General features: G+C 32.5%; 1 long non-coding RNA gene across 1 annotated transcript; it reads left to right on the top strand.

Moving 5' to 3' along the window:
* Positions 1-5,179: 5,179 nt before the first annotated feature.
* On the top strand, positions 5,180-8,117 carry LOC137853083 (uncharacterized). Its single transcript, XR_011094226.1, has 4 exons — positions 5,180-5,302; positions 6,108-6,199; positions 6,870-6,949; positions 7,026-8,117. It is a non-coding gene; the product is annotated as an uncharacterized lncRNA (long non-coding RNA).
* Positions 8,118-8,388: the final 271 nt, after the last annotated feature.

Raw genomic sequence — 8,388 nt, 5'->3', positions numbered from 1 at the left:
AAGAAAATACTTAGGGAATAATAAAAATGTGTATTTATCCTAAAAGTCTGGAAAATATCCTGCTTGGAGCATGCCACTGAGCATGTGCTGCACTGAGCATCCCACCCTCAGTTTATCAGTTTGACTCCTCCTTCAATTAATGTGAAAAAATAAATAACCCCAGAAAGCAATTTGTCTATCTATCTTAAATATTTATTTTAGCCTGAGATAAAACACAACCAGGATATGCCATTTGCAGTCTCTGTTCCCTGATTTAGGGGCCTTAAATTCTCAATCATTCACCTTGACCATTACACACTTTGTGACAGACAAAATGAATCCCATCAAACTAGGGTAACCAGTTACCAAGAAGTAAGCTTTACTTGAATCTTTCTTGGCAGATAAAAGTTGGATACAAGTAAAATCTCTGTAACTAAAAAAACATGGTGAGCCTTGTACTGTGTTGCATGAAAATATTCAAGTTTGAAGTGATGAAATCAGGGGAAAAAATATGCTGGATACCCTTTATATTAAATAAAGCCCATCAGCATCCATTGGAGAGAGGAAAGTTAAAAAAAATATATGTTTAATGGAAAACACTTGATGTTTTTGAATTGAAATTAAAAATTTTGCAATATTTATCTGTTCTAGTTTTAATCTCTTAGTTTCATCTCCAGCTGTCTATAAACCTAAAGCTTTCTGTGTTTTTAAATACACAAAATGGATTTTCAGTTTCCAAAATGATTAATATTTGATTCCAGTTACTAGGAAGAAAGTTCTAATAAGTGCTTTAGATAAGGCATTCAGTTATTCATTCTGAACCATGGCTGAGTAAGGAGGCCAAAATAGAGATTGCTGTATACAATTATTTAAGAAAGTTATTTTACTACATAAATACAGTGAATGATATGCACCAAAAGTATTAAAAAGTTTCTAAAATTGACTGAAACTCAGCTTGAATATCAATATTTTTCAGCCCCTTCATTAGCTCAAATCAAATTCTACTTAACTGATTTCCCAAAAGTTCAATTTTATAATTAAGAAAATCTCCAATTTAATTAGATTAAAGCATTTCACACAGTTTTCCTTATGCCAACTGAATTATGTATGTTTTACACACCATTTGAATAGTCTCTTCAACATTATTGACTTTTTCTTTGTGATATAGGACCATGTTACACAGGTCTCTTTGTTTCACACTCCAAAGCCCTAACTGACAGAAAATCATTATATTAAAGCATTATATTAAAGTTAAATTTAATGAATTTAAATTATTTTTTTCTTATGTGGTTGCATTAAAAATTAGTACTTGTAGAATTAAGAAACACTGACTGAATAATGTCTGAACTCCATACAAAGCTAACAATTTCAAATAAATCAAAAATAAATAAAAAATTAAATAAATCCTACTACTGTTTCTGCTCTCTGCTTAGTTCTTCTGAGCTGTATAAGCCAATCAAATCCACTTACTTAAACTTTCATAATAAGGTGAGAAAAATTTCATCAGAATAATTAACAGAAAATGAATTAGGTCAGGGTATTCCTGGAAAGAGCCACCATGCAAATAGCAAATTGGTTAAGCAGACTGCTATCTAAGCCATGTATGAATAAGAACATTCTTCCTATATCTAATGCATAATCTGACAATATGTATGAGTCTTATCAAGAGCTCACTACTAGACAGAAGCTTAATAAACCACCTAACAACTTTTATATATGATACCTAGACATCTTAATGCATATTCTTTTGATATATGAAGTATTGGAGCTTGAAATCTTTTGATGGCTGTAATAATGTATTTGATGCCTGACCTGGAAGAAAGGAAAGAATCTGAAATACCATCAAGGCATGAAGATGGAAGTATGGATAATGTATTTGTACTGTACTTGGGCCACAAACCAGGATGAGCATACCACAGAGAAGAAAAAAAGAAGAGGATATCCTAAGAGGATATCCTGAGAGGGCGTACTGGCAGCACATTTACCTCATGATATGCTGGCTGCTTGTTCCTCTGCCTAGTATTTGCCACAGTGATTACAAATGAAGTATACGGGAGGAGCAAGGTAAGTTGGAAGGGTAATTTACTTTTGTAAAGTATTTTACATATTTTTTAACATTGTTTTCACTTCTAATACCTATCATTCTAAACTTTTATTCAAAACCCTGAGAATCAGCCTACCTTTTTATGACTTGAAATTGGTTTAACATTAAAGGCTCCAGAACCAGCATTAGGATATGAGACCAGGCCAGCTCTGTATTTCTGTGATCCAAAACAGTAACATCAACATTTGCTAGTCCAAAGTTCTTCATGTCTATCATTGCCTCCTCCAACATACTTTTACAGAACTTCATCTAGAAACTTCTTTCTGTAGCTTTTATTGCTAGTGAAAGGATTTTTTCCATCACTGGTTAACCTTTGAGTTTGTCAGAAAGGTTACAGGTTTTGAATATTTTGGTCAGATTTAATTAATATTTTTATTTTGGGAGATATGTTTCAGGGCTCCATTTTGAACAGAATTCCTTACAACATTGAAATGGCTGAACCTAAGAACCAAATACTATGCTTTTAATCTATTTTTTTCAACCTCTGTATTCTGCAGGTGATGACAAGATCATTTACAGAATTCATCTGTTTATATTTAATTCAACTGTCTCTTCTAAATTGATAAACATATTCTTCAAACAATTTATTTCCCTTTAGTTAAATAAATTATTCTTGAATCACAATGTTTTCCAAGCTTCCATCTTTGCTGTCTTTTCCAGCAGTCTATCTATATCATTTCAGATAAATAATAAAAATACTTCTTCTGGATCAATCTAAAGAATCCTCTCGCAAATATGCCAAGCTTTTGACTCCTTTTTGGCTCCTCATTTTCTGGTTCTTCAGTTGTGATCACATTTAGCTCTGAACAGCCACTGGACAGGGAACTTTGCTCAGTCTTTGTGTAGAGTGCTCTCTCCACCAGTCTTGTGGCCAACAAGAATGGATTCCAAAGACAAAATCCACTCTGCTCAGGAAAAATTCCACTGCTGGCTGTAGTCTCCATTAAAAATTGTGACATTCTTCATGTGCAGATATTTGAGAAAATGTGACTCTTCTCCCAATTATGGAGCTTTGCACACTTAGATAACCTGTTAGGACTGTGTTGCTATAAAGGACTGGGAAAAACACATCATAAAGACAGAGATTCTTCTGGTACACTTATGGAAGATAAAAACAGACCTTGGAGACAGTGGAATAAATTTATCCAGTGAAAGTGGAAGAGTTACTTTCAGGGAATGTTTCTTGCTTTTGTTTTTGTTTTCATGGAAGAATGTGGAGCAGCCAAAGCTACCTGAAACATACTGAAGCATACTGGAAACAGTATGTAGTCACAAATCTGAAATAAGCAAGGGCTGGAACTTTTCTAACCCCCATATAAACAAAAACATTACTCACAGGAGTGTACAGCATATTTATATTTATGATTTGTTAATGTGTAATTACTTTCCAAAATAATCTTACATGTATTGTCAAATACATTTTTGATTTACAGTGTATACCAACTAGAAAGTCAGCTGCATAATGCAGTCTGTCTACAATGTTCATGAATAGATAACCATTGTCAGTAATTTTGAATTAATTTTGAAGAACAAACTGTGAATATGCAGATTAATGCATATTCATTAGACATCCCATTTCACAAGCAAGCATACCTATTTCAAATAATATCAGCCAGGTAATGACATATATTAACTTTCACTACACAGAACATGCAAAAAGATGGGTTGCTATGGTACATAGCAGTCACGTAGGGTTCACTTCTCTAATACCAGTAATCTTTAAATCCTTTCTCCACAGATACAAATTTGAGCTAGTCTTCTTGGGATAACCAAGTTATACTGACATGCCACTAAATTACATAAATCAGTGTGGTATAACTGAGTAATAAGAGCAGAACCTAGTCTAATTTTTACAAAAAAAAAAATAATGTTTTGAGCTTCAAAGAAATATTCCATATTTTTTTTAAAAAGTGTCATTTCAACATTGTCATTCAGCATTGAAATGTAAATTTCAACATTGACATTTGGTGTTGATTACACTGTTGCTTGAATATGAACAGAAAATACATGTATACTACCCCAGTGCAGTAATTTTTGTCTTAATATAAAACAAGCAAAATTGATCAGATTTGATTAGATGCAATCATATATATATATATATATATAGGAAATTGTGTTTCATACTTGATTCTGCATTTAACATAAATGTATTAAAAACACACACACACACAAAAAAAAAAAAACGAGGAAAAGGATTTTTTGTGTTTTTTTTTTTTTTTTTTTTTTTTTATCCTGAGGGGAGTTGTATTTCTTTCAACAATCTCTCAGAATTGTACCTGCATTTTACAGAAATCTGAACATCAATTTTGAAAATATTTACTATTATAAGAGACAGTAAAGTTTGAAAAATGCTAAGCCACTTAAAATTTATCAAGATGATTACCCTGGAAGCTGTAATCAAGCATCTGTAGGTTTTTAGATGCATATCTAATAATGAATGCATTCTGCCCTAAAATTAGAGAGGTTTCTAGGATTTCTAATTTTGCAAATTTTACTGGAGGTCTGGGGAAAGTTATAAGATTTTATAAGATGATGGATGCAACTTTCATTTAGCAAATGAACAAGCTGAATTCATGAAGATTAACATTTTTGAACAATGTATGGGTTTAGAGGTAGAGTTAATGGAGGTTTCATAGCCAAATCCCTTCTAAAGCTTAGAGAAGCTTTCACCTGTCCCAGTTCTCTTACAGGCAACTAAAGAAGAGAACATAAGCAAAAAGATATGAAAAAATGTAAAGAACATGGCAAGCAGTCATTGGAAAAGACAGGAAATTTTTGGTTAAGGCAAAATAATTGTCCGTAATAATAATAATAATAAACTGTGGGAAGAAACTGGTTTTATTCATTCATCAGAAAAATGATCATTTGCTATAGTGATCACAGCACTAAATGAACTATTTATTACACTGGTTGTATATATAAGTGCACTCAACACTTACCACAAAGGGCATGAAAGCCCTAAGACTGAAGCATGTTATCTGAAGCATGACTAGCTAATAAATGATTTTCAGTAACTTTCTATGATTTTCAGTAATTGTGACCAGCTGATCCCTGGGTTTTCAGATGACTGATCTTCCTGCTGAATGCAAAAGTGGAGGTACTTAAGCCCACAGGAATGGGGAAGACTTTAAAGGCCTCACACAATGAGGCAATTTATAATTTCAAAGCAGGTGTTGCAGAAGAGACATAGAAATTATTGGCAGAATCCACACATTTTTGGTATATATTTCCCACTTTTCCTATATTATAGGTCAGCTTACTACATCTAATTGCCAACTGGTAATATCAATGGAACAAAATCTTTCAACATCAATATGCATGTAAAGTCAATTTTATTGACATTTAAATGTGAAAGCTGTTAAGCTTGTCCTTAAATAATACATTTTTGTAGTTAAACAATGTGCTCTACATATATTTTTCAAATAGTATATTATGTTTGATGTATTTAAACCAGACAACTCTATGTTAGTGATCTAGTTCTGAGCTGCTTCTGAAGTAGCCTTCATAGACACTAGAAACAAGCTTTGTGATGTCTGTAAAATAGAAACTTTTTAGTCTATAAACTCTTAGCCATTTAAGGCCAGGTAGCAGGAAGCTATGTCACTTTCACAGAACTGTAGAATCACAAAATGGTTTGTGTTGGAAGGGTACTTAAGGACCATTTAATACCAGTCCTCCTGACATGGGGAGGGATACCTCCTACTAGACCAGGTTGCTCAAAACCCCATCCAGCCTGGCCTTGAACACTTACAGGAACGCATCCACAGCTTCTCACCACCTCAACACCATCACAGTAAATAATTTCTTTCTTATATCTCATCCACTTTTACTAAGTAGATTTGTTGTATTCAAGTATTTAAGTACCAGCAGACAATATCGTAAGTATAGAATAAAAATCTAAGAGCAACATAGTTTAGAACAGGAGAAGAAATGAGCTTCTCTAGGTCATAGAATGCAGTTTCCAGCCTAGCTCATTACCTAATTTGATGCATAAATTTTCTAACATCTACTTTTATATATGCAGGTTGGTTCCTCCTCTCCTGGTACTTGAAAGCTACTCCAGAATTAGTTCCGATGAAGTCTAGGATCAGTCTTTTAAATTATAGTCTGTACCAGGTAATCACTGTATAAACAATGCAATGAGAGTTCAGTCCTTTGACAGAGAGAAGTACCAATTTATAAATCCACTAAGTTATAAATAAGGGCTATGGTTGACAGTGGAGGCATTACATCTCATCTATTACTCCTTGTATTACTTCAGACTTCCAGAATCACTTCTGGCAAACACTGTCTCTATGACATTATGATCTTACTGTGTATGAGAATTTATGTTTGCTTTCCTGTAAATATCACCTATTTTCTTCTCCTGCACTAAAAGTATGTAAAAATGATATTAATTTCTGATTTGATATTAACATTAATTGTCTTTGAAAAACTGATGTAATACCATCAGAATATTTAGTCCTAACTGTCTTTTATGTATATATATAATAAGGCTTCATAGATTTTTTTTATATATATATATAAGCCATAGAATAACAGGAAATATATCAGAATTTTCTACACTTATTTATATAGCCATAATTTATGTTTATTTATGCAAACAAGAATAAAAATATTGAATTGATCACTCTATCTTAAATTCTTATTCTTGAAACACGCATATCAAAACTTTCATCAGAATATGTGTCATAATTCTCCCTAGAAGAAAAATATTTTGGGCATGGAGGTTTTAACCTGGAACATAATTCTGTTTTATGCTGGGAATCCTCTCTTTCTCTGCCAGGTCAAGATTAAATGATTATTTGGACACATACTTGCTGGGCAGTCTTCTCCCCTTCCTTCTTATTGAGATTATTAAAGTCTGTAAGTATTATCATCTCCCAGAGATAATTCACATAATCAGTTTAATAATATCACTGAGCAAGCATTCCTTCCTCAGCATTGTAAATCCAGAGCTATCAGATCCTGCTCTGAAAGACATCTGCGTTGGCAAGATCTGGGTTTATTCTACACTGAGTTTCTCCTCACTTCAACAATATAATTTTATTTAAACATAACCAAATCCTGAGAGAACCAACGGTCTTCATGTTGTCTGTAATTCTCAGTTATATGATGTTTTATACAGTGCGAATACATAAAAGCTGAAAATGATATAATTTTAAATGAAGGCTTTGGAACTTCATACCAATGAGACTAAGTTGATAATACCTTCTCTGGGGTACAGTCTAAGTCTCTTCTAAAATATTCTTGAGCTACTTATGCTATAAATGGAATGGAGTAACATCATTAATATTTACCCTCAGCAATAGTATTTTTACCTTTTAAATTCTTTATAAATATGTGACACAGAAATCTGTTCTTACTCCTAAGTAGGCACTTCCATTTATTCTAATATTTTTCCACATGTGAGTTAGGGGGTTTAGGTGACCCGGACAAGGCTATGCCAAGACTGCCACACAGGAACACTTGATTCTTTGTTCATTGCTTAAATAAATAAACCAAAAAGTGCAGATTTCATTTACAATACTAAACAAATCCCAGAACTATGAATCAAGAAGATCAACCTTGAATCAAGAAGACCTTGAATCAAGGTTTGTGAGCAATGTTTTCCCCAAGAAAATCACTGTTACCATGGGAGATTAAAAAGTTAATATTAAGGAAAAGGAAAAAAAAATTGCAAGGTAATACAAAAGTTATTTGATCAATACTGCTTTTTGTAGGCCAGGAAATAATAGGCTTCACTGGGTAAGAAACTGAATTTTCTTCTTCTTATCAAAGCATTCATACTGATTCATTCATAGAGTGGAAAAGATCTATGAGAAGTAATGCATGGGAATCCCAGGATTACTGAAAAGATTGTGTGGAAATGATCTAGAAACATTTTTATCTTCTATGGAAATATTTTGTTGCAAATACAAGTTTATGTCAATTTTTCATATATAATTTTGAGGCAGAATATTGAAGTGTAACATTAAAAAAGATGACAACTGAGAAATGTAATCAAGAGATATTGCCACAACTGCCATATACCACAACTGCCATATGCCCTGTTTCTTTCTAAAGATCAGATCAGAGTTGATTTCATGTTTCCTGAAAAAAAAATATATAATAATAAAAAAATCTTATTGGAAGCTGAAAATATTATTATTATTATTTTTTTTGACCAAAGGATTTCAATTTCCCCAGTCAATATCTCCAAATATATATATATAATATATATATATTTCCCCACAGAATTAAAAGAAGTGTACTTTATTACATTATTTGTTAAAAGTCTTTCTAAGTCTTACTCCAGTTACAGT

This window comes from Anas acuta, chromosome 3 (assembly GCF_963932015.1).
Source record: "Anas acuta chromosome 3, bAnaAcu1.1, whole genome shotgun sequence".
NCBI lineage: Eukaryota > Metazoa > Chordata > Aves > Anseriformes > Anatidae > Anas > Anas acuta.
This window is presented reverse-complemented; position numbering and strand designations above follow the sequence as displayed.